The sequence below is a fragment of the Neolamprologus brichardi genome, chromosome 14 (genome assembly GCF_056152115.1).
Source record: "Neolamprologus brichardi isolate AB-2024 chromosome 14, ASM5615211v1, whole genome shotgun sequence".
In the NCBI taxonomy this organism is placed as follows: Eukaryota; Metazoa; Chordata; class Actinopteri; order Cichliformes; family Cichlidae; genus Neolamprologus; species Neolamprologus brichardi.
In genome coordinates, this window is record NC_142117.1 from 7,968,454 (window position 1) to 7,995,320 (window position 26,867).

A 26,867-nucleotide genomic window follows, 5' to 3' on the forward strand; every position below is an offset into this window, starting at 1 on the left:
TTTTCTTTTAAGCCTAATCATAAATGCCCTTTGTAGTGGAAGAGAGTGGAGGCAGCTGGGGCCCCCTTAGCAAGGTTAGGTCTCTTCAACTGTCAACACAAGCTTTGCACATTTCCCCTGCTGTAGCTTGCCTCAAGGCTTCCCCTTACTGGCCTGGGGCTCAAGTAGTCGCTTGCCTTACCTTGTGGCACGTAACACTTCTGCCTAGTATCATTATTTACAGTTCACTATGTTATGCCATGCCTTATCCTTTAATATTGCTCCTCTATCATGCAGGTCTTTAGTTTTGAGCAGTACTCAGAGAAAAAACTCCTTCTGCTGGCAGTTCATTTTCTGCCACTCTGCACAGCCGTCACCTCGTAACAGTGATTTTTGACAAGTGTGTGGATAGATAGCCACAGGATACGGTTTACAGATTGGATTAACTCTCTCTATTTTCTGTGTGCAGGAAGCAGAACCACAGGTACGACAGACTGAGGTACACATGCTGTTCAGTTCCCCCAAATCTATGTTTTAATCTACAAGCAGCTCTGGCTGTACGGAAATGTAAACCTGTCTGATATGTCTTAATAAATAGTAAATTACTGTGGAAGAAATTAACATATAAAATCGCTTTTTTTATTTGTTTATCTAATGTCAAACTGAACAGACAGAGGCTTGACACAGGTCCTGCGTGGAATTCCCGTTTTTTATATTGATGGAAGAATGATGTTTACGAGTAAGAAGAGCAGTTATTGAACATAATGGTGCTACCTCCCAGCATGTTTCCATTGCCAGCTGGATATGGCATCATTCATTATTTCCTGCAGGGGTTTATTGCAGCTTGTAACTCTGTTGCGCCCCCATCAGAGACAGCAGGGCCAGATATGGTAAAGTCAGATTATCATTACTCCTACAGCGTCTGCAGCCATTATCTTCAGCCCGAGCACAGAGGTTAGACTGGACAGCAAAGAGTGTTTTCCATTATTCTTGCCAAAACAACAGCTGACATTTTCAGATATAAAAATAGCAGGATTGGTTATTTCAACGTGATTAGAGATGGATTTGCATTATCGCTGTGTTTTGTTTTTTTGTGGGGTTTTTTTGTTAGATGTTGAATAGATGTCCCGAGTATTTTTTAAAAGTCTGTAAGACTTATAACCTTCTGTCTATAACTTTCTGTACTGCTCAATGAGCCACAAATTATGTTTCATAACATCCATTATATTACAAGTACCAAATTATGAATACAAAGAAACATTTAAAACCAAATACAATGGCTAAAGATTATGGCTTAAGTCACCTTCTGAGAGACAGATAGATAGGTTTATAATCACATTTTCTTTTCTTTTTTTTGGGGGGGGGGGTTAGTTTCCATGGCTACAGAATTGACTTTTGACACATTTTGAAATTGTTGAATGAAAGCAAAATGAATTGAGCATGCTTTTCACTTGGTTAGGCAAAGTCACCACCATCTGACATTATACATAAGCTAGTATCTTGTATCACGTTAACTAGGAAAGCAGTTTAGCAAGAAAGACAACTAGCATTTAAGTCCAAGTTAAGTACGTTGTAAAGATAAAAGGGAAAATAAAATAAAGGGAAATGTCTAGAAATAACATAATGCAACTTTAATGCTGCTTTGATTCAATTTTGCATTGGGATATTATTTTGTCTGTAACATTGCACATTAGAAAAACCAATTGTTTTTAAGCATCAATTAGAAATAATATTGGAGTTGCTGAATATACACTTGTAGTTGGTTATTTTGTCTTATTGTACTGATACTGCAAAAACAAAACTTGATTCCTACTCTAGGCTGATTTTTGGCTAGTTTTGACAGGATATACAATGAGTTTTATCACAAACACAGGACAAGCCGCATCCATTGTGGATGAAAACACAGTCTAAGGGAGCCAGTTGCTTTTCCTGAAACACATACTCATTTCCAGCTCCTGTAATACGTTATAACAGACCTCTTACAAGTTGAGCTGTTCATTTCCAAAGGTTCAAATGTGCTGCACTCTATCTGGTATTGTCTAGTATTTCACTGTGCTTATCGAAGCATGCAGACAGAGAAAATTATACCATATCTCCCTCCAGCAGAGAATAACTCTGCTGTAGACTACATGTGATCTATGCAAGCTTCTGTCAGTTCAACTAACTGTCTAGATGTTGCAGGTGTTCTTCAAGCATACAGTTACTAACTATATTTGCATAAATGGTTATATAGATTGTTTTTGTTTATTGTGAATAGCCTATATTTTTGAAAAGGTACAAAGGTATCATACCAGTTGTTACCATATAAGGCCATATTATTCATTATTGTCTCAAAGGGATATGCAAATAAGCCTCGAAATTATAGTAAGCAGACAGTTGCTAAAAAGTCCACAAGTTAAAGGAAAGCAGTGAGGTGAGTCTATCTATGCAAGACAGTCTCAGGTGCTGCAAATGAGAAAGGAGCTGAGGAAAAACAAAGCAAGTAAGCTTCCTGTTCACTTAATTGTAACCTCATAACCTTACACACCTCAGTGTGGCATATCAGGCTCTAATTGGGACTTATAGAGTTCACATTTTCATATACCTGTCAGCCCTGGTGCATTTTTCAAGACAGGCCTTCTACAGTGCATAAATGAATCTGCTTTGGGGTTGTGAAGCAGCTGGCTCGCTGATCTACGGGATAATTGAGTGAGATCACAGAGAGGCAATGCAGTGGTGTTACAAATTGCTTTATTGACTTCTTTATGCTTTCTGCTTTGTGTCTGAAGAAGGGCTGTGGAAAAAGAGTCGGGCATACATTGTCAAAGGCTCCAAAACAAATAATGTCTCACATGTATATGGGTTTGAATTCCAGTACCCCGGTTATTGTCAACATTATTTGTCAGATGTTCACATTACAGTTGTCTATACTGCTTAGTTCACTATATATGTCTTCTTAGCTAAACCCTGCTGTCTTACATCACTGTTGTTTAGTTAACTTTTCTAGTCGAACTACATCACATGGCATTGCCAACATTTAAATGGACTGGTGCTGATATGGAGCACTTCTACTCTAACTGAGTGCTTAAATTGCTTTTTACTATAAGCCTCATTTATCCAATCACACAATCGCTTTGTTTTTTTTATGTCTAAGAGCTAACATCCTCATGCACACTCACAACTTGAGCTTAAGTATTTTGCCCGAGGATACTTAGGCAAACAGACTGGATTAGCTGAGGAATTGATTCAATGACATCTAATCCTGCACTACAGCCAAAAGCTTATTTTACTATTTATTTTGCTGTCTTGATACTGCAGACTTTCACAACCGCACATTTGGAGTGTGCTTGCCTTCATGTATGCTTCAGATTAATACAGCATGATTCAACCCAACAGAGCATGCTTTTCATTTATTAAATACACAACTGAATGCAGAAACCCACAAACAAGCAAACAACCTAAAGGCCTGGCAGAGCATCTCAGCGGAGGAAAGACAGAATCTGGTTGTACTGTGGGTTCTAGATTTGGAAGCAGTCAGTAACTGGTAAGGATTTTCATCCAAATAATAAAAACAATCCTTACGTTAAAAATTATGTTAGCTTGTCCAATTAGCCTCATTTTGAGCCTCTGAAAACTACGTATAAAAATGTAATTTCTAAACTGTTAACAAAACCCCTTCAACTACAACTGAAAGTCTAACAAAGGACTCGAATTATGTGGCACTGGTATAACAGCGGGATCGTCCTGAGCTTTTCCTGATTTCTCTTGTTTGTGTGGATAAAGTAAATTAAAAGGGTAGGTTGATACCAAAAGAGCAGGCCAGTCTTGTCTTATTTATTGATATGCTAAAGTTTTTTAAAATAATGTCAGAATAATTATTAATGTGGAAATCTAATATATAGCATCTTTAACCCTTGGGGGGGGGGAGCTCTTAGAGGTGCAGGAGCTTTTCTGCTTTAAAGTGCTTGGATTTGCCGGTAAGGCTACAGACGAGCTACATAAAAGCAGCCCACACACCATTTTCCGTTGGAAATTCTTTAGGCCTGAAAAAGGCAATTTACGATTGCCTGTCTTATAAACACAAATGCATTTTTATTGCAATATATCAACACAAATGTCTCATGAACCTCTGAATTATTTCTCTGTGTAAAAAAAAAGTTGCTCAGTCTGCACTTTAAGTTATTTTGGGATGATATTTCTCTTGTTTTTTGTTCCCATTACTCTGCTGTTTATTTTCATCCATGCGGCCCATAGCAGAGAGTCACATTTAGAAATATAAAACCCCTGTGCTGTGCTGATATTAAAAAGGGTCTCATAAGCTTTTACTTTTACAGTCAAACACTTCAGATATGTCTCAGACCAGATACTTTTAGATTGAAGGTTTTAACTGGAAAAACTTTCTGCGCATGACTGCAAAGGAAAATCAGAATTGGATAATCGAAACTCTGGAAACCCTTCAAGGTTCGCTTTTTTCTTTTTCACTAAGAACAACAGACACTTCTCAGCAGTATGTTTTCTAATGTTTTATGTATGAAAAACTAATACATCTAAGAAGAGAAGTATGTGATTGTGGAGGCATTGCTGTACAAATAGCATGACTTTACTGAAACAACGATTTCACTTATTTCAATGCAGGATTAACAACATAATGTGATGTAAGAAAAACATTTCAGAATCAGAAAAACTTTATTAATCCCAGAGGGAAATTGGGTTGTCATAGCAGCAAATATACAACAAACAACAAGGACTCATATAAAATGAGTGTTGAAACTGAGTTATGATAGATAAATATTACGATAAAAAGATAAATATAGAGATATAGGTATAAATATACGCAGAAATATAAAAAGACAAGTATGTGTGCAATATATGTCGTGGCATACAAAAGTGGACTGACATTTGTTTCCTTAGTTAATATGTATCAAGTCCAACGTAACCTCATAACATAAAAAGGTCCACGGATCCAGAATCAAACTCTTCTGTTCATTTTAATGTGACCAAATCCCTTTAAAAAAGTGTAAAAGCCTTGTTCCTATGGAGCTTTTGTGTATGTTTTTATGCTCCAAACAAAAATTACAGATATTCTATTTCCCTGCAGCACCATTGTCCATTAAGTTAAGCTGTAAAAAATGGTAAAATTAGTGCTTTTTTTTTTTTTTTTTTACAATGATTTAATAAGACTGAAGATATGAGTTATATGCCCTGATAAAGCTTTTTTGGGGGATTGTTAATAATGAGGTTTCAAATGCTGGAATGCATCACGGTAGCCTCATACAATGAGATACAAACAGTGCTGGCAACAATCAGCAGTTCAGATCTGACCAGGGACATTTTTTCCCCTGTTTTTTCACTCACTATGTGTTTATAGACCACTCTGAATTTATTTATTTATTAGTTTTTCACGGTGTTTCTTTGTTCTGTCTTCCTTGCCTCTCTCCAAACCGGTCGCGGCAGATGGCGGGCCCTCCCTGAGCCTGGTTCTGCTGGAGGTTTCTTCCTATTAAAAGGGAGTTTTTCCTTCCCACTCTCATCAAAGCGCTTACTCCCAGTGGATCCTGTGATTGTTGAGGTTTTCCCTGTTTCCTTTGTGTTATTGTAGGGTCTTTACCTTAAAATATAAAGCGTTGTTGTAATTTGGCGCTGTATAAATACAACTGAATTGAAGTGAATAACGTAAATGATGATGGCTGAAAAAAGTTATAAAAAATATTTTAGTTGATGTAAGTGGTAAAGAGGGAAATAGGAGGACTGCACACTCATAACTCATAATTTATTGAAACACTAAATACTGACATTTAACCAAACTGGTTTCTGGAGTGGTCAAAGATTTTCCAGCTTCTCAAACAGTGATGTACTTCACCAGCAGTAACTGTTATCTGTTCTCCTGAAACCATAAAAGTTCAGCGCTGTAAAGTCAAGTCAAAACACAGATTTCCAGAGGGTTTGAATGCTTACAATAGCAAATAATAAGAGTAAATGCATTTTGGCAAACTGGTGGGGTTTTTTTATACAGCCTTGTAACAAATTTGTACAAAGTCTAATTACCAAACTGTAACAACACCTAGCTACATAAGTGATTGTTTCAAAGGGAGCAGGGTGCAGGCATTTCACCTTCCACAATTAGAACAAAACAAAAGCAGAGGAATTACTTGAAACCCCAACATTACTCTGCAAAGCAACAATGCCCCCGACGGTGAGTCTGCACTTTTTTTACTCCCAAAATATGATTAAGACTTATGTGTTCATACAGCCACTAAATCTTTTGCATGTAAATGTAATTTCCCACTCACACACGTACACAGACTTACACACACGTCCTGTCTTTCTCCCCTTACCCTCAGCTGTTCTCTTCCAATTGGGAGGGGGTTACATGTAATGTTGCCTTTCCTTTTTATTTTCAGCCATCCCCAAAAGTCATCACAAATAGAAGGTCATTCATCCAATCTGCTATTGTTTTTTTAAACAAAATATCAGTTTGTGTGGGATCGGCTACTGTTGCCTTTTTAAAGATAATTGGTTCACAACATGAAAGTTTTACTCTATCCTAAAACACATATCTAGTATGTATATGCAATAAATCTTGTTTATACACAGCTATTAAAATCCAAGGGTCAATCACTAAATATATGAAGTGGCGAAAAACATTTAAGCATGTTTCTCTGTCCAAAAAAGACTCAAAGGCAGTCTGATATCAGACACAATAGACAGCTTGGCACACTCTGACTCTCAGGTCTCGAGTTAGAGAAAGACAATAATTAATCAATAATAAATTATACCCACATCATACTGTATTTCAAAGACACCTTACTGGACTGAAGTAAAGGACTTAAAATTGTATTTTTTTTCCTATTGGGCAGCAGGGGGCGACTCCTCTGGTTGCAAAAGATTTCTGCAAACTCTATGTAAAATGCCCTCCTTATTGACCTCAGTAAATGCTTTTCTCACGAGTTTATGCTCTTAATCGCCACTTTCATGTCTTATTAAACACATCATGATGTTTATTTTGTAAAGTGTGGTGCCTGCTACGGTCAAAAAATGAGAATAAGGCTGTATGTCATCACTAGCTAATCACTCAGTTTTGAGGTGATGGCTACTTTCATTTTTAGTGTTTTAATCTTTAATCACAGTCAAAGTCTGATCCCTCAGCAGAGATTACATTAAATGAGAAAATATATTATTAATTATTTAAACCAATCCTGGTTCTTTCCTTTCAATTCACTAAATATTGACTTGTCACCATCTAAGTGATTTTTGACTTATATATATATATATATATGTGTGTGTGTGTGTGTGTGCGTATAAATGAAGATATTTAAATCATAAATTGAAGCAGAAAGAATACTCAGAAACAAATCCCAAGCTTATCTATATCAAGATAACAAAATAATTTCCTAAATGAATCACTTATTGCATAAGAGACCGCATGCTCTTTCATTCAAAGAACTCGATTACTTCTAGATTTAAATGAAAGGACCATGAAAGCTCTACGTGTGCAGGAACGCCGGTTAAGGCGCACTGACGCGCGGCACGCACAGATGCTCCTCCGCCACTTTACTGATCACCCGTCTTTGTCTGCATGCCACCTAATTTCACCCAAATCTCCCTCAGGTATCCACATCGCGCTCTCTCATCCAGCTCCCATGCCTCCTCCAACAGTGAGCTCTCCTCCACCCTCCTCCACACGCTCGCTGCTCGCCGCATCCCCTTCTGTCCTGGTCAGCTCCGGGCGCTGGAGGCAGCACATCTGGGGGTAGCATGGGCAGCCGAGGAGGGGTGTGTGTGTGTTGGTGTGTGTGTGTGTTAGAGAGAGAGATTTGTTTTGTTTTTTTGGGGTTTTTTGCCACGGCAGCAGCAGCACCCGCATTGCAACACAGGAGCGGCTGTTGAATGTGTGAGGAGCATCTCTCTCTCTGTGTGTGTCTCTCTCTCTCTGCGCTCCGTGTTTATTGAACAGACAGGTGAGCACGCTGTTCCATTTATCAGGACGTCTCTTCACTCGGTAACAGGGAGGGGGTGTTTTGGGTGGAGGGAGTTTTTAAACGCGTCTTGGAAGTTGGGGCTGTTTGTTGCAGCCAACAGGATTTCACCCGGCAGCCTGAAACGGCGGCATCCGGACAGGAGCCTGGAATCTTTGCAGCAGCAGCAGCAGACAAGTTCCAGCGGAGGATAAACTGTTGCCTCGAATCAAACTTTGCCTTTGAACTTGCGGGATTTTTCGACCTCTTTCCTCCCGAGCACCCTCCTCCTCTTCTTCCTCCCCCTCCTCCCCTCCTCCTCTGCCCTCAGCGCTCGGAGGGTCTAGAGATGGAGAGCAGCAGGTGACTGACCGCTCACCGCCGCTTCAGGACGCCTGCCGGGGGTTTCACTGGTTCCACTGGGGGACACCCAGGGCCCCGACGAAGGACGGTGAGTAACCTGCGCACTGCGCGACTGATGAGTGTCCTTGCACGCGTACATGCGTGCATGTGCGCGCGCGTGTGTTACCAAGCCTCTTTTGCTTTTCCCCTCAACTTCCTTACCTCCTACTGTCCCTCTCACACACGCCCCCCCCCCCCCCCCCCCACCCGCGTCTTTTCCTTGTCACGGGACAGATAATGCTATCTGCACATCAGCTGCGAGCTCTCAAATCACAAGACGGCCTTTCCGAGGGCCACAGCGCTTCACACATTATCTGTTTTAATAGGGAAGTGATCATGTGCTTCACCCTTTCAAGAAAAGAGAGGGGAGAAAAAACTCTTAATTTGTGCGCCTTGTGGTTTTAGTCATGCCTCCAAATACGGAGACTCTTGACACAGTTCTGAGTGGGCCCGAGGCCACCAGTCGCCCTTTTTGGTTTTGTCCGAGTGGAATCAAAGCGGAGCGCTTCCTGTTGCGCACAGCGTGAACTCTCCGCAGGTCCCGCTACTTAACTGTGATGAATACTTCAGAGTGGTTACACAAGGACCAGCTGTACCTGGATTGTCCCACCAGGGGGCCCAGAGCATCCGTGTTACAGGGCTTCCCACACACATTCAGATATGATCGATCTGGGACCTTCCACTAATCGTTCTTTAATTCGGTTTGCCAGTTTCTCTCAGTGTGTATCAGTCATCTGATTACACGGCTAAATATGCTGCGACAGTGGGAGAAGTTGGAAAAGTGAGAGCTCTCACATAAGTGGGACTTCTCAGAGGTGTTTCTCGGTCTTGGAACGAATTCTGACATTTTTAAGAACTAACAACAGAATCTGGCGCCATTATTTACATTTCAAATAAGGAGCTACTGAGAGTTTTGACTTCAAATTAGACATTTCGTGTCATTTTATGTACGAAATTCCTTTGAATTAATGTGATTCGAGAATGAAGTTATCATTGAAACGTTTACGTTTGTTTATATGAAAGGCAAACTGAAGTAGAAAGAAACTGCTTGCATAACAACTTTGGTATTCAAGTCTTCTTCCTCTGTGGTCCTGCTAATGTTGTTTAAATATACTTTGTTAAAAGTTGTATTGGACAAAAGCCAGGTAGCACTCCGAGTGTGGCCCAAATGTTGTCACATTTAGCCTGAACTGATGGCACTGATTCACGTGGCTCATGCCATGTGTCCGCGCTGAATGGATGTCAGATCTGTTGTGACAATGAGATTAGATCGACTCCACACAGTGATAGCTGTAACTCAGATCAAGTCCAGCCCAGGACCATATCTGACCCTCAGTGGTGTAACTGTACCCAAAGAAGCCCCAAATAGGCGCAGCAATGTCTGCAGGGAAATATACAGGTGAGCCCTGATCACATGGTTTCTTTTAAATACGAACTGTAGTTTGATTCAATTCATTTTATAAGTTTTCTAGCACTAGTTCACTCTGTATTGTAAGGTAATTACCCTACAACATTAGAGTGAAAATCCTCTCAAAATGTGTTGATCCCTATAAGGAAGCATTTGGTGAGAGTGGGGAAGAAGAATTCCCTTCCTCCAGAAGCAGAATCAACATTCATCATATCCGCGATCTAATATGGACATCCAGATTTAGCACAATATGTGAGGTGTCCTGTGCTGACAGCACATGTATCAAAACAAGTAGTTCAAATGCAAATTTTCTAGTACGTCTGCAGAAAACTGCATAGCCTGTCAGCTGTCAGCTCACTGACAGGAGGTCAGAGTTATCGTTTGTAGAAGTGCAACACATCCTTTTGTGTGATTGTAGTGTCACTAGAAGTGTGTGTTATATGTATGTTCACAGACACAGAAACCATGAAATGTGATTTATTACTCCTGCATTTTGTTTCTTGAGAAACGGCATCGGTTAAGTGACTTTTTCCAAAAACCGTGTCAGCACTCAGTTTAATGGCGAATACATACGCCTAAATATCCTATTTCTGCACACTGACTTGCTGAGATTGTTTTGCTTCCTACCTGCAAATACAAAGCTGATTTTGACCTTCCTTTCATGAAATTCAATTTGGATTGATTCCATTTTGATCCTCAGACATTATACAGCTTTTTGCAATATGTTAAAAAAAAATCTGAATTTCTAAATAGATTACATTTAGAATCTGTTTGGGGTTTTCTGGGGTGGCAGATAATGTCTGTTTTGTTACCATATGGAAAAATTAGTTGTATTCCTGGTCTTGGACTCAGATTTTTTTCTTTGTGTAGATCAAAACCAACTGTGAATAAGTTTAACATGCACAAAATCTCCATGCTCAAACTGTAGTGCTTCCAGTCTGATTAAAAAAAAAAAAAGGTGGGAGATGGTGGCGATGTGGAGGTCCCCGAACTTTCACCAATACTGGGTACCAGTACTGGGACATAAGTTGCATTGCACTTGCTGTTGCCACAGCTTCATTAGACTGTGGTGTTTAATGTGTCAGATGTCTGGGACAAAGGCAATGTGATTTCCAGTTGCAGCTGCATCAGAACAGCACAAGTAACAGAGTTTTGAATCCGTAGCTAGCAAGTGGGTATCGTATCTTTTGCTTCCTAAAAGCTTTACTCAGTGAGCACTGTCTTTTAAACCTGCTGAATATCTCCAAAAGTGAGAACACATCTGATGAAAAGAACCTCTTGCTGTGTGCAACATGTGAGAAAAGACCTGACCTGATTCTTATCATTGTTGTTTGTTTGTTTTTTAAACATAAACTATGATTTAAAAACAGCAACTGAAATTCAAATTTCATATTCAAAATTCAAAACAGCAACTGAACTGCTAATAACACTCGCTCAACATCTCACAAACACAAGATTATTAAAGAAATATTTCCTTGAGCTGTGGTCTTTGCTTTGGAGGATGAATGAACTTATCAGTTCCTCTAGCCCCTCTAACCTCCAGTGTCTTCCTGCGTCCTCCTTTTTCCTGCAAAACCGCACTTCATGCATCTGCAGATGAATCTATAGATAGGATAGATAAAATAGAAGTGATACCATGCCATGAGACTGTTGCCGTGTAAGCATGCTGAAAGGATCGATAGTAGTATAAATCACAAGTTTTCTAGGCTTTGAGTATAATGGATTCTACATTCTTTTATCTCACCCTTTGGTTACTTTAAGCCCTAACATAACCAAAAGGTGAGATAAGGTATCAATGACAACTTAGGAAAGGTTCAGAGTTTGGATTAGAAGATCCCTTTTAGCACTGAACCTGTGCGTCCTATATACCGTTTGTGGCTAATTGGTAGTGAGACTGATTTCATTGTTGCCATGGCTGGACACTTTGTATCGAATGCCTAATGACAGAGAGGCAGTATTGAGAACGGGCAGGCACAAAGCACACTGCCAACTAAAATACATTACTAAAGTTAAAAGGACATTCCTTAAACATGTACGGGGTTAAACACATTGTGTAAGTGTGATCGAGTTGCTCCTTGAGTTGTGAAATGAGACCAGTTCTGTATTAGGAAACCATAAATCTTGCCCTGCATGTTGGCTTTCTCCATGGTTCTGTAAAACATTTACTTCCCTTCAGTCACAGGCTCTTTAGACACATTCCATTAACGCCGTAGTTGACATTTAAATGTGAAACAATTAGGTGAGGCATCAGCCGAGCTGGCAAAGAGCCGCAGGTCTGCACTGCAGGCCTGAGGGGAGTTTTCACTTCAACATATCACAACTCTAATAGAGTTGTCCACCAGCAAATAAAGACCGAGTGTGTCAGTGGACGTGCAGCCCAGAGTGTGTGATGGATTTTCCTTTAAAGTTCACCACTCGAGGGATAGTGTGAGTCTTGTTGAGACAGGAAGAGAGAAAGGTGCAATGTGGTGGTGGTGGGGGGAGGGTTGGACTGCTCCCAGTATTTATTATTGATCTTTGAATCTTGCTTCTACTTTGATGGCCTTAAAGAGTGAGCCAGAGTGTGCTGCATCATGAAGTGCTCGAACACGTGAAGTGAAGAGGAGATCAGACAGACTGTTTTGTTTTCAGCTACTTCTGCTAACAGAAAGTGTTCGGGTGCCTGAGTCGTTTTGAGTTTTCATTATTATTGTACTTTGATTTTTGCCTTTATTTATCATTTCTAGTCTTTTGGTTTCTTTGTCAGAGTTGTGCCTTCTGGTTTCTGTTCTGTTCCATAGTTGCTGTATCCCTGTGTCAAGTCTGTGTTATGTTTCCTGTTTTACTTTGAAGGTCCATGTCTTATGTTAATGTATCTGGTTTTGCTTCCCCTGTTTCGTTAGGCCTGATTTGCCCCAGCTGTGTTTCCCTCCTGTTACCCATTCCCTGATTGCTCCCTCTGTGTATTTAAGCCTTTGGTTGGTTTGGCTACCATCATATTGTACGGTGTGTTCTGTCTGTCAGCCTGCCGCGTTAATTTATTTTGTATTCTAATTCAGCCAGTTTTCTATCTTGCTGTCCAGCATTAAAGCTGTATTTAAGTTCACCTTTTATTTCCGTGAGTCTGCATTTTGGGTCCTTTTCCTGCCTGCACACAGCCTTCACATGACAGAAAGGCAGTTTTAATGAAGTTCATCTATTTGGGGCGGGTTGGGGTTTAGAAATAAGAGCTTAATTGAGATTGGTTTAATTCTACATAGCTATTGTTGAGAATAGATTCCTTAATATACATCAGAGTTAAAGAGAATATAGTTTGTGATTGCTTGCAACATTATAATATTGCGGTTAATGGGTGTAAAAATACAAAATAGAAAATAGGCCTGGAATGGGAACAAAGAACTGGGGTGCAGGGCAGGAGGACAATCAACCCCCACCCCCAGGGCAGGAAGCAAGAGTTACTGAGAGTGAGGGGCAGACAAAGGGCAAACGGACACTACCTATAAAGGAGATGGGGGTCAGGGTGTCAGCATCCTTGGCCACTGTACTAGTGTATTTCCATTGTGGCCTTGCTGATATTAGATTTCTGAGAAAGTATATACATAGTCATTTGATGCCATAATACAATCTGAAAGCCTAACAAGCTCCTGTTATTCAAATCAAGATTACAGCTAGCTATATTGGCTTGCTTTAGCTATGCAGTCGAGGTGGGTGGATTGATGCAGATATCAATAGTATTGATACCAGCACTGGTATTGACCTGCTCGATATTAGCACAATAAGGTCAATCCTTTGTTTCTATCATTCTTTCAGACCACTCTGTCTGGGCTACAGCAGCAGAAGATTGCACTGGGTGACCAAAGAAACCCAAGAAAGTGAGGCTAGTTTGTATTGGCTCACCAAAATTGGACAGCAGAAGACTGGCATAGGTTCACAATCAAAGGCTCTCTAGTTTGATCTCTGCAGGGATAAAGATCAATTGGAAGTTTTCATATATATATATATATATATATATCCCTAACTTACTTATAACCCTGAAAAGAAATGAGAGGTACAGAAAAAATGGCCTCAGCTGCCACATTTGAGGGAGGATGATTCATTTTTAAAAACTGCCAACTCCTGAATCACCCTATTTTCAGGTGAACCTGTTCACTGTGAATGGTTTTAATCTGTAGTGTAAGACCGGGGGTCTCCTTTTTTGGGCATATGTATACTTATTCCATCAATCCAGAGGCTGCAAGTAAGTTAGGGGGTCCTCAGGTGTAACAGTCATTACTCTGGAGTCACTTTGAGAGCCAAGAAAAAGAATTTATGGGGATAACAATGAGTCCACCTCCCAGCATACAAATACCTTCCTTGTAAACATCAGTGAGGGTGTTGCTGAGAAATAAAGCTCTTTTTGTCTGGAGAGCATTACTTTCATAGGCAGAGCATTTCCAGGTAGACATGCACACAATGCAGATGCTATACACACACAATGCAGTCATACCTGCTTCTTTCTTGCAAAGTGACTCTCTCACACACACACAGACACACCTGGACCCACGCACATTCTTATAGATCAGAGAATGCACATGGAATGCACATGGAATTGATAGCACATCTGCAAAGGGCTCATTTAAAATGAATGACACATACATATTTTGTAGCAACACACTCTGTCATCCAGATGTTTCTTTTTTCTCTTCTATAGATGGTATTGCTTATTTCAGTATAGACAATCAATTTCAGACAATACTGAACCTCTTCCTGAACGTACTGCAGGTTTTCAAAAGTATAGAAATTTGACTGCTGACTGTTACAAGAAGAGATTGGGGGGAGGGGAGAGGGGGGGGAGGGAAATGCTCTTTACAATTAAAAAGAAAAATGTAATGGTTTCCCACCTCAAAATAGGATAACTGATCCCTTATAGTGGCTGGTCGGGACAGTTTTAAGACATCAAAACTGCTCTGGGTCAAAACTCAAATGCCTGAAAATGTCACGGGTGTAAGTTAGAAGGGAACCCCTTCTAAAACAGGAAGAGCAGCAGGGTATGATCACGGGAACAGAAAGACATGTAAAATCTGGTTAAAATAATTGATAAAATATATACTTTATTTACAGCATAAAATGTATCCTGACCAGGGGGAAGAATAATTAAAAGAATGTAAAACTAAACAAAATAAAAAAGAAGAAGCTCCAATAAATACAATAAAAGCATGCAACACTAAAATACACTCAACATTAAAACACAACAAAGCATGCAACACTAGATAAGAAATCCTTCTTCCCCAGCTGACAGAAGCTCAAAAGCAAGATGCTTGTTTGTTCTCTGATCACTAAGCAGATATATAAGGTCACATCAGCTATTCTGTTTTGGACTTGAATTAGGCACTAAAGGCTCTTAATACCCTAATAGCCTCTTCAAGCTGCTTGTCACAGCTGGTGCCATTGATAAATCTGATGATCACAATGGAAGGCAGCCAAATTAACAGACCTTTTATCTTAAAGAGCTGACGTTTATAATGGTGTGACTTTAGAGTAGCACAGTGTGAGAAGTATGGAGTGTCAAAATAATTGTGTTTGAGTTTAAGAAACTTTAGGAAGCAATTTATTACACTGTAAAAAATAAAAAAGAATACAAGCATGCTATAATCTGTTGTTTTTATATGAGGAAATTTTCCATATTGGAATTCACAAAAGTATCCATAATCGGTAGGGAAATTGTACAGTAAATTTACAGAATTATATGTATTGAGGTTGATAGAAATGTAAAAAAAAAAGTCAGCAGAAAAACACATAACATTTTGGCAAAAAAATTACCAGTATTTTACAGATTTTTTACAGTGTATCTTATAGAGTGACTGATCTTTAAAAAAAAAATCATCACCTGTTTCTGACAGTTGTCTTGCTGAAGTGTCTGTAATCTCAAAGCAAACTGTTTGCAAAATTATACACACTGCATTTAAAATAGGCTACCTCTCCTCTCCAGTTGTCATTGCACATTTCCTGCAAAGCTAGTGACAGGAGAATCTCGAGTGCTTTGTGAACCTAGACGGTGTGCCCGTCTGGCCCAGGGGATTTGCGGGATGATTTATTCAACGTAGCTCAGCTGATGGGAGAAAGAGAGAAAAAAAAGAAGCTCATTCATATGCAGCTAGAAAAGTTAGTTTGACAGTTGGATAGAACCAGTGCTAATAACAAATGGAAAAGAATAAAGAAAAACTGAAGATGTAATAGCAAAAAGGCTCCAGTGTCCAACTCCCAGCATTTTCACAGCTTGAAATATGACTGCACCCTCACGGTGCTATGTGCTTTGTTGTATACCAGGGAGGAAACTGAAGTCAAAAAGTGTTTGTTGTAGAGTTTGCAGTGAGGGCTGCAAAAAGAAAAAAAAATCTACCCCAAGCTTACTGGTTCTTCTAGAGTGTTTATTTGCATGTGCACATTTATACTCTCAGGCTGATATTTATTTATAACACTGTTTGGCAATGCATGGGATAGTCCTGATGATAGACTGTTACCTGCACTGTGTATTGCTGTTTGTGTGTGCGCTTTAATCACCCTGCAGCGACGCTAATGTAGTCACAGAGTCACAGGGTCACATTACAGAGTCTCACCTCAAAAGATAAATCTTAGCATGCCAGGGTTCAGCCTTTTTTTTTCTTTAGATCACAACTGAATCTACAGGGTGGGCCATTTATATGGATACACCATAATAAAATGGGAATGGTTGGTGATATCAAAGTCCTGTTTGTGGCACATTAGTATATGTGAGGGGGCAAACTCCTCAAGATGGGTGGTGACCATGGTGGCCATTTAGAAGTCGGCCATCTTGGATACAACTTTTGTTTTTTCAATAGGAAGAGGGCCATGTGACACATCAAACTTATTGGTAATGTCACAAGAAAAACAATGGTGTGCTTGGTTTCAACGTAACTTTATTCTTTCATGAGTTATTTACAAGTTTCTGACCACTTATAAAATGTGTTCAATGTGCTGCTCATTGTGTTGGATTGTCAATGCAACCCTCTTCTCCCACTCTTCACACACTGATAGCAACACCGCAGGAGAAATGCCAGCACAGGCATCCAGTATCCGTAGTTTCAGGTGCTGCACATCTCGTATCTTCACACCATAGACAATTGCCTTCAGATGACCCCAAAGATAAAAGTCTAAGGGGGTCAGATCGGGAGACCTTGGGGGCCATTCAACTGGCCCACGACGACCAATCCACTTTCCAGGAAACTGTTCATCTAGGAATGCTCGGACCTGGCACCCATAATGTGGTGGTGCACCATGTTGCTGGAAAAACTCAGGGAACGTGCCAGCTTCAGTGCATAAAGAGGGAAACACATCATCATGTAGCAATTTCAAATATCTGTCACAACTGCACGGACTCACGCGCAGGCTCTAAATTTTGAAAACACAAGAGTCTTTATTACAGCAACACCAGGTGATCTATTTACAAAGGTGTGGGGAAAGCCAGGCTCTGGGGTCCACACACAAATGGGGAAAGACGCAGGAAGTCCACACACTCCATCCACGCCTCACGCTCCTCTTCACACTCCTCGCACACTCGATCACTCGGGTAACACAGGGGTTGGTCCAGGGAATCTGTACACAGAGACACGAAGGGATTACAAAGGAAGATCGCTGAGAAACACTCTAGAGTGAACTGAGCTGGGGTTACACTGACGAGGGTCGGCAACGGTCCAGCAATGAGAAACACAGAGCTGCCATCTTAAAAAGGAGCTGGAACACTCTAAGGTGATGAGCCACAGGTGCGTGATTGCAACCAGGTGCGTGGGCCAAGGGCAGGAGCCCACAGGTGAGCTCCACCCAGGCAGAGGGAGGAGGGAGAGAGAGGAAGGGAGAGAGCAGGAACAAAAATGAAAATAAAAACATATGTAGCCATACTGAGCCGACCAGGTAGGCACAGGGACCCTGACAATATCCAGTGGCCTTGAGGTTTCCATTGATGAAGAATGGACCCACTATCGTTGTACCCCATATACCAAACCATCACTTTTGTTGTTCCAGCAGTCTTGGAGGGATCCATCCAATGTGGGTTAGTGTCAGACCAATAGCGGTGCTTTTGTTTGTCAACTTCACCATTCACATAAAAGTTTGCCTCATCACTGAACAAAATCTTCTGCGTGAACTGAGGGTCCTGTTCCAATTTTTGTTTTGCCCATTCTGCAAATTCTGTGCGCCGATCTGTGTCATCCTCGTTGAGATGCTGCAGTACCCGGAGTTTGTAAGGGTGCCATTTGTGAGTAGCTAATATCCACCGAAGAGATGTTAGACTAATGCCACTCTCCAGTGACATGCGGCGAGTGCTACGCTGTGGGCTCTTGCTGAATGAAGCTAGGACAGCCACTGATGTTTCTTCATTAGTGACAGTTTTCTTGCGTCCACATTTTGGCAAATCCAACACTGAACCAGTTTCACGAAACTTAGCAAGCAGTTTGCTAACTGTAGCATGGGAGATGGGTGGTCTCGTAGGGTGTCTTGCATTGAAATCTGCTGCAATGACCCGGTTACTGCGTTCACCAGAATTTCGATCCGCTCCTCACGTGTTAACCTCTTTGACATGTCAATGGCTGTGAACAAAGAGAAACTTGTAAATAACTCATGAAAGTTACGTTGAAACCAAGCACACCATTGTTTTTCTTGTGACATTACCAATAAGTGTGTGTCACATGGCCCTCTTCCTATTGAAAAAACAAAAGTTGTATCCAAGATGGCCGACTTCTAAATGGCCACAATGGTCACCACCCATCTTGAGGAGTTTGCCCCCCCCCCCCCCGAAATGTACTAATGTGCCACAAACAGGACTTTAATATCACCAACCATTCCCATTTTATTACAGTGTATCTATATAAATGGCTAACCCTGTAGTATAGACTTTAGAAATACCTTTTCAAACTCATACTTATTATATGGAACCTCACCATTATGGTTCAATGCCAGTGCATGGAGTAGTCTGCTGAATTATTGTTGCTGAATTAAAGTGTATTAAAAGACAGGAGAAAGGACCTAACCACAAAATTTTACCTTCACAATTTCAAAATTACAGGCTCTCAAAATACAGAGGGGTGGATTGAAATATAGCATTTTGTGATCCCTCACTGCAAAACACACAAAATTTTCAGGGTTGGAAAACGCATTGAAGTTTTCTTCTTTTAAACTGCCAAACTTTTAACTTTCTAACTTTTAATATCTGACTCATCTTCTAGCTGTCTAGTTTGTGACAGTGAAAAGAATTTTCTAAACCACATTTTGCCGTAAGTCTGACATTATTAGTCATTAACGGGTCCAAACTTCTTCGGTTTCCAAACTCAAACACTGCAGCATCACTGTAGGTTAAAAACTGTTTAAATTCTTTCATCTTTAATGAAAATGATCTTGGCTGTTGTTCAAGTGCTACAAAAAAGTTAATATTCAAATATTCATTAATAAGAGGATTAGTGAAGTTTAATGGAGTTTGATAAGAGCAGGAAGTTAGCTCGCTAGTTTTCACCTAAAGATGATATACCATGTTCTGACTCAGGGATTTCCAAAAAGTAAAAATGGACAGCTCTGCTATCACTTCGGACATAAATGAAAACAGAAAATTAAACAGCAATGTTTGTAGGTCCAAGGTTACTTTATTTATACCTATAAGTAAATTTGATAGCATATTAGGAAGGTTACTGAAGTTGAGCTAGCTGGCATATAGTGGCATGCTACCTGGCGGCTAGCTACAGAGCTATTGCTAGGATAATATAAATACATTACAACCTTAAAAATGGAGAATGAGCGTTAACTTAACAAAAGTTAATGTGAGAATCCCTGACGGGCAGAGATAAATGCAATCGTATAACGGAAAAAATGCAGAAAACAGGCCACACTTCAGTGGAGGGAGCATCTAAGATGACCAATCCCCAGACTAAGGTTAGTCATTAATATGATTTTGGATGTCTCACTATAAAAATTCCTAAGTTCGATGTACCCATTAAAATTTTGGTTAGCCTTGGGGTAATTCTTTTCTAAAGCATTCAAGTACTTGGTGTCCACCAAACTGTGAGCCCATGGGCTAATGTTACAGCGCAAGGTTTTAAACTTATATAAAATCAAATATGATATAAATAATTAGAACACATTTAAAAGACAATAGCCTTAATGAATACAGTAGGAGCTACTAACAGTAGATTTAGACAACTAAATAATTGAACACTGAAACTTCAATCACATCTTTCAAATATTTTAAAACCCCTGTGGTAATGAATGGTGCCAAAAACTACAAAACTTGTATTATTAGACCTAACTGTGTTCAAGTAGTTAGTGTGTGTGCAAAATGTGACTAATGTTAAGTGTGCTTGGTTTCAGGATAGGGTTAGTCGCACTGGGGAAAACAAATTGCCAAAATGCCAAATTTTCCGTTGGCTTTGAAATGTGACTACTCACAGTCTGCCAAGTAACTTTAGTGCTGTAAGATGGTGATAAAACATCAAATTGGCAATTGCAAGGGGGCACAAGTACATGCAATCTTTTTGCTCGTGATGATACGGCAATTAACTGTGATCATTTGGCAAAACTCAGAAATCTGATCAAACAGATGAAACAGAAATTCTGAATTCTTCCAGAAATAGTGACGTAGGAGCTGCAGGAGTCATTTATTTGCAAAATGACATAGATGTACTCAGCAACTTTCCGCTTATATATGAATATAACCAGAATATGACCAGCATCGAAGCCCCAGAATAACTCTGATTGATTGCAACATGCTGACAATCTGTCTGAGAGTGATTGCAGTCAGTCTGAGTCAGGCTTTGGAGACAGGTTGTCATCCACCAGATGAACTGTGCAATTGCCTTGCAGTTGAAAGTGGTCTCCCAGAAGCATGCTCAACTAGATGACCAGATAGTGTCTTCTTCTTACAAGTGGTCTCCAACAGCACAGACAAAAAATCAGTGCAGTCACCTTGCAACCACCAGTTTTTTTACTCACAAGTTGGTCACTGTACCATTCTCACTCTAATGTGACTGAGACAAAAGAGGCTTGGGGTGTGCATTCACAGTATATGATGTTAGGGAGGGTCTGCAGAGAATGATTGCTAGTCAGTGAGAGCACGACAGAGCAAAGGTTAATGGAGAGATACAAAGAAAGACAGCACTGTGATAATTTTATCTTCAAGGAGTCTGAAATAGATTTTCAAGGTTCTTGGAAAGACAGTGGGCCTTGTTCACCAAACTGCCTTTTGTTACACTGCCAAACTGCATATTTATCAGTTTAGTCTTTGTTGGAGCCATAAACAAAGGTCCATCTCTGTTATGTTTACAGAAACTCTTTTGAAATTGTATTTGAAAACCTACTGGACAAGAAATCTTTAAAGATTACCTATGCCAAGTCTTTCAGGCTTATTTATATCCATAACATTCCTGTGAAAGTGAACTCAAAACGCAAATTTCTGTCATATGTATGCTCTTATAGTGCTCATACTAAAAATGGTCAAAGATTCACATACATTTTTAGAGTTCAATGCATGTAGAAGTGCTTCCTTTGAGCCAAACACACAGGATTTAGACTCAGCAATCAACAATGTTTTTTGTGTTTTTTTACTCTTGGCTTTTTTATAATATCATTGAGATTATATGTCCCTTAGTGTACCCATCTCAGTAACTCAACCAGATAACTTCTAATATAACTGAGAACTCCCAGGATGTAATGCTAGCATTTTATGGTCAAATTGGCATATCAGTAAAAAATAAAAAATAATGAAATAAATTTTATCTAACTTGGATTCCACATAGGCTAGCACTGGTTAGCACTGTTGCCGCACAGCAAGAAGGTCCTGAGTTCAATTCCAATATCAGGCCGGGGTCTTTCTGTGTGGAGTTTGCATGTTCTCCCCGTGTTTGCGTGGGTTCCCTCCGGGTACTCCGGCTTCCTCCCACCGTCCAAAGACATGCAGCTTGTGGGGATAGGTTAATTGGAAAATCCAAATTGCCATTAGGTGTGAATGTGAGCGCGAATGGTTGTCTGTCCCTGTGTGTTGGCCCTGCGACAGACTGGCGACCTGTCCAGGGTGTACCCCGCCGCTCGCCCTATGACAGCTGGGATAGGCTCCAGCGCCCCCCGGATGGATGGATGGATTCCACATATTATCAGTGCAGTATCTTCATCCACTAATGAAACAAAGAACAGTTGGATTTTTGTGTAAAAGCAGTAATCAAGAATTGCTTTAGCCATTTTACATTTCACTCTTTTGAGTTTTGTGCAGTGAGTTTAACAGGAAGTGGATTGGCTCTTAGACTGACTCTAACACACCTTTGACATTCCATTCCAACCTTGTTTATGAGGAACAGCCAACCAGAAGAAAGTTGACTTAAACAGAAACGCATGGACTCACCTGGTTTTTAGACAGTGAATACATAAGGATTACTGTGAACTTAAATCATACAAAGCCATTCTATAGGAGTCCAAGAATAAGAATGTGGAGTTGAAAACAAGCAGACACAAAGTGCACTGGCACGAGGGAGCAGACACATGATTATTGGTGTTTTTAATGTCATGAAGATTGACGTTTTTCAAAAGTTGCGAGCTGATTCTGACATTTAAATTCAAGTGCAGATTTTCCATACAAACACAATTACAGTGAGAAAAAAAAACTATGATAGTTGGTTGGGATATTATTTTAAGAACCATTTTAAAATAATAAAAATGGTCACTTAATAGCATACTTTCTGGATTGAGTCACACACTTGTACTTTGAATACACATTTTAGTCATAGACAAGTTCATAAGTCATAGAGAAGAAGTACTGGGAATCCTGCTGAACAAGTTGGACTTGTCATACATATGTAAATTTTCTTTTAGGGATGAGAAGTAACAAAGTACAAATACTTTTGCACAACACCAGACTAACTGCAGGTGTCCATAAGTTACAGGGTATGGTACTTCAGCATCTAGGTAGCCCCACAGAAGAGGACTGAACATAAAGGACCTAGCTTCCTAGCTAAAGATCCAGCTGATGTATTTCACAGGGAGAGAAAACAAGGAGAGCTAACTTCACTCAGAGATGGAGAATGATAATACAGACAGTACAGGAGAGGAAGAAGAGAGCTTAGAATTAAAGGTAAGAATGCTCAGTGGTGCTTGATAAACTGAAAATGTAAAGCTTACATGTAAGTCTTCATGTTTTTAAATCAGATATTGGGTCTGTACATGTGGCATGTTTTTTCATATTTTGAAATGTGCTGCAAAACAAACTGAGGTAGACTGTTTTATTTAAAGATTATATGAAAAGCAGTTAGTGCAGGATAAACAGGTTTGTTTGCTGTACTGTGGTGGGTTTAAAGTAAAGAACAGTGAGTGACTGGTGCACAGTGGCTGTGGTTTCATGGTCAGTGTTAGGTTACATCAAGTGTAGCAGAGATTCATACTGATTTTAGCTGATGAATTCCACCTTCATACCAACTTTATACCGTCTAGAAAAAAAGTCAACATAAATAGTATACTGTAAGTGCAGAGGATGGAAATTAGCCAGGAACTCATGAAACAGATGCACACATCTGGTTGAATTCAGGTGTGTACATCCAAAAAGAGCAGCAGGTGTCACGATCCTGGGTCTTTTGACCCAACGTTTTGAGTTTTAGTTTATTTTTGATGTTTATGGGTTATGTTTAAGTTCATTAGGTTATCTAAGTTCATTTTTTTATTGGATTCCCCTTGTGTTTTCAACCCCACTGATAATCTTCCTTGTCCTTTGTGTTTCATGTCTGCATATTTTTTGTTGTCAAGTTCATGTTGTCATGTCTGCGTTTCATTATGTTTCCTGTTTTATTTTGAAGAGGTCCTATGTTCCTGTTGTCTATGTGTTTAGCTTTAAGGCCTTTCTCAATTCTCAAGTACGGAAGTCTGTACTCGCGTTCTCGACGAGTCTGGACTTGCCGAGAACGCGAGCACGGACTTAAGATTTGTACAATTGGAACACCAGCGTACTTGATGATGTCACGGGTCCGGAGTTTTTACTGCTGTCCCCTCTTAATTTAACTGTGATTAATATGTTATGAAGCTTAACTTTAATCTCAGCCAAACCAATTTACTCAGGAGCAAATAAAACACTGAAATAAACCAAACATTAACATTTAGAAGTGATCTAAGTGACTTATATATTGTGTTTAACCTCAGTAGTGAAATCTCTATTAATAAAAATAATGTACATGTATGCCTTAATAAAAACAAACAGGTGAGATGTTAGAAGGCTTTTATTTTTATTTTAGTGGACACTCAAAAACTACAATAGACAGCTGCTGGGGTTTGGAAGAGAACTGAACAAATATTTAAAATATAATCTGATCATTTTGAAGCATCCTTCAGAATCTCCACATATTAACATGCTGTTTTTGTTCCCGGTGAAAATGTCTCCTCCTGAATTGAAATATATCTCAGCCAGGAACAAATAAAACACTGAAATAAACTGAACATTAACATTTCGAAGTCATCTAAGAGACTTATATATCATGTTTAACCTGAGTAGCGAAAGACCGCGGAGGGGTTGAAAACGATGTGCCGGGAGTCCACTGTTCTCGCCGGCTCAAATGAACCTCGACCTCCCAGTCTGCTATGGAGCTGGTGGGTAACAGACGTCTCCGAAAACGTCAGAGCACATTTGGAAATATATGATATCTAGATAAATCGAGCAGATATTTGAAGCGTACACAGCTACATTCTCGCTTGAAAATAACTTCAAAGTTTATTTTGTGACCCAGAAAGAGTAATAAAAGTTTTTAGCTGCACTCCTCAGCCATTGCCACGTTTGGGTTTTGGACGAAATGCATTCTGGGATATTTAGCTGTACCAAGTACACACGAGTCACCACCGATGCATGCTCAATAAAACAGGCGGAGTGAGAACACATCCGGGAATTTTTCGGGTTCTTGGCTTGATGCCTACTTTGAATTGGAACAGTACTTGGTCTCCAACTGATGATGTATCACGAGAACGCAAGTACGCACACATATGCATATTTAGACAGGCCCTTACTCTCCCCTTGTGATGTCGTTATGTTCTTGTGTGTCAGCTGTTTCCTCATGTGTTCCAACTTCCGTCATTAGCCTCCTGTGTGTATTTAGTCTGTGTGTTTTCAGTCATTCCTTGTCTTTTTTTGGATTCCCATCTACTGATATTATTTCATCATTATGTTAATATAGCACAAGGCTTAGTTAGCTTTCACAAAAATAGAGACGTCCTCCAAAGACCTACTTTTTATTTTCTTACTTTGACATTTCAGAGTTTCAACTTTTTTTCCCTTTATCTTGAGTAAATTAGTTGAATCAGTACTTCCAACTTTTACTGGAGTCTTTTTAACAGTACTATTTGTACTTCTATTTAAGTACAGAATGTCAGTACTTGTGCCAACTCTGTCTACATTATGATTAAATATCTTTATTCTTGTCTTGCAGTTACATAAACACTCAGCCACAATGAGCCTCAGGCTACGTCCACACGTACACTTTTTTTTTGAAAACACAGATTTTTCTATGCGTTTGCACCTTTCGTCCACACGTAAACGGCGTTTTCGGTCACTGAAAACTGAGATTTCTAAAAACGCCAGCCAGGGTGGATATTTCCGAAAACTCGGTTTTTGCATTTACGTGTGGACGAGAAAAACGGAGAAAACTCAGAAAACGCAGCGTCAAAGGTGTGCGCCTTTTTTGACGTCACACTGTGCGCCACGTTATTGTTTCGGTGAAATGAATTTCTACAATACTGTTACTGTTAATTGTACTCTCTGCAGTGTTTAAATGCTTACATATGCACACACAGTTACTGTCCCTCCACACATACGACTCGGTTCTGCTTCTATGCCCCAGCTTTGTTTACTATTTCCCACCGAGGCTTCTAGACTTCTGATTGGCCATCATTTCTACACGGTTAGGAATATATTGCCACCTGTTGCTTTGGCATGTTCCTAGCAGCGTTTTCCTTCATTTCTGCGTTTACGTTGGACAGTATCATTTTTTAAAACGAAAACGGAAAATCTCTGTTTTCAAAAATACCCGTGTACGTGTGGACCTAACTGAAAATAAGAGAACTAAAGCTAAAAAGAGAACTAAGAGGATCACTGTTGTATTGCCCTTGTCTACATCAATGAATTTGATTGATTTTTCCATTCATCCATCCATTTTCTGATGCTTACCTGGGTTCAGTTTGCAGGAGCGTCTAGCAAAGAAGCTCAGACTTATCTCTTCAAGGGGAACCTCCTACAGCTTTTCTAAGGTGACCTCTAGGTAATCAACTTTGTTACATCTATAATGTTCCACCATAGTAAAGAAATGGCAATCCCCCCACACTCCCTTTGGCCTCTGACCCCCTGAATGGCCCACTGAATGACCAAATAAATGAAAGACCCACTGAACAACCCATTGAACTACCCACTGAACTGAATTTGGTGGTGAAAAATGTTTTTTATGTTAATTTAAGAGCTGTTAAAACTGACCAGTCCATTGTGACCGGGAACACTAAAGTAAGGGGGTGGGGATGCACACAACCAGCTAGTTTTACACCTGAACCACCTCAACTGGTTCCTATTGATGTGGAGGATTAGCAGCGTACTCTACTCCCTTCTGAAACATTAAGCTTCTCACGCTATCTCTACGAGAGAGGTTACCAAGGACTGTCCTATGGCCTGCTCATAGATTTTCATGAGTTAAAAACCAAGGAAAGACTGTGGATTTGCCTCAATTGACAAGCGCTTCTTCATTGTTTTTTGCTGGTGAAACAGGAATTGTTCTGTTTTAGAAAATAAAAATGTTATAAGTAGGGGCGGATCTAGAAGGGTGGCATGGGGTGGCAAGTGCCACCCTAAAATAATCTCTTGCCACCCCAAGTGCCACCCTAGTTTCGCATATGACAGTGTTGTTTATTAAAATAAGATAGCATTAACACTTTGAGCGTAGTTACAGTTAACAGTGAACATAAATGCTAACTGCATCGTATTACCAATGTTCTCTCTAATTTTTCATGTGTCTGAGCAAACACACAAGCTCCCTGAGCGGTCCCTTGGACCACCTTGAGCGACAGCAGATGTGTGCACTGTAGTCACGCCAGCATCGAATCCATTCAAGTTACATGGTTTATTAAAATAATCAAATTACAGCATTTATGTTAGACTACTTTTAATTAACTGCTTTAGCCCA

General features: G+C 39.9%; 1 protein-coding gene across 1 annotated transcript in view; it reads left to right on the forward strand.

Moving 5' to 3' along the window:
* Positions 1–8,097: 8,097 nt before the first annotated feature.
* The window catches only part of LOC102785730 (chloride channel protein 2-like), a 211,472-nt gene continuing 192,702 nt past the window's right edge, over positions 8,098–26,867 (forward strand). Inside the window, exon 1 of the mRNA XM_087850736.1 lies at positions 8,098–8,364. The gene's annotated coding sequence lies outside the window, so the exon portion shown is untranslated. The remainder of the gene's footprint in view (positions 8,365–26,867) is intronic.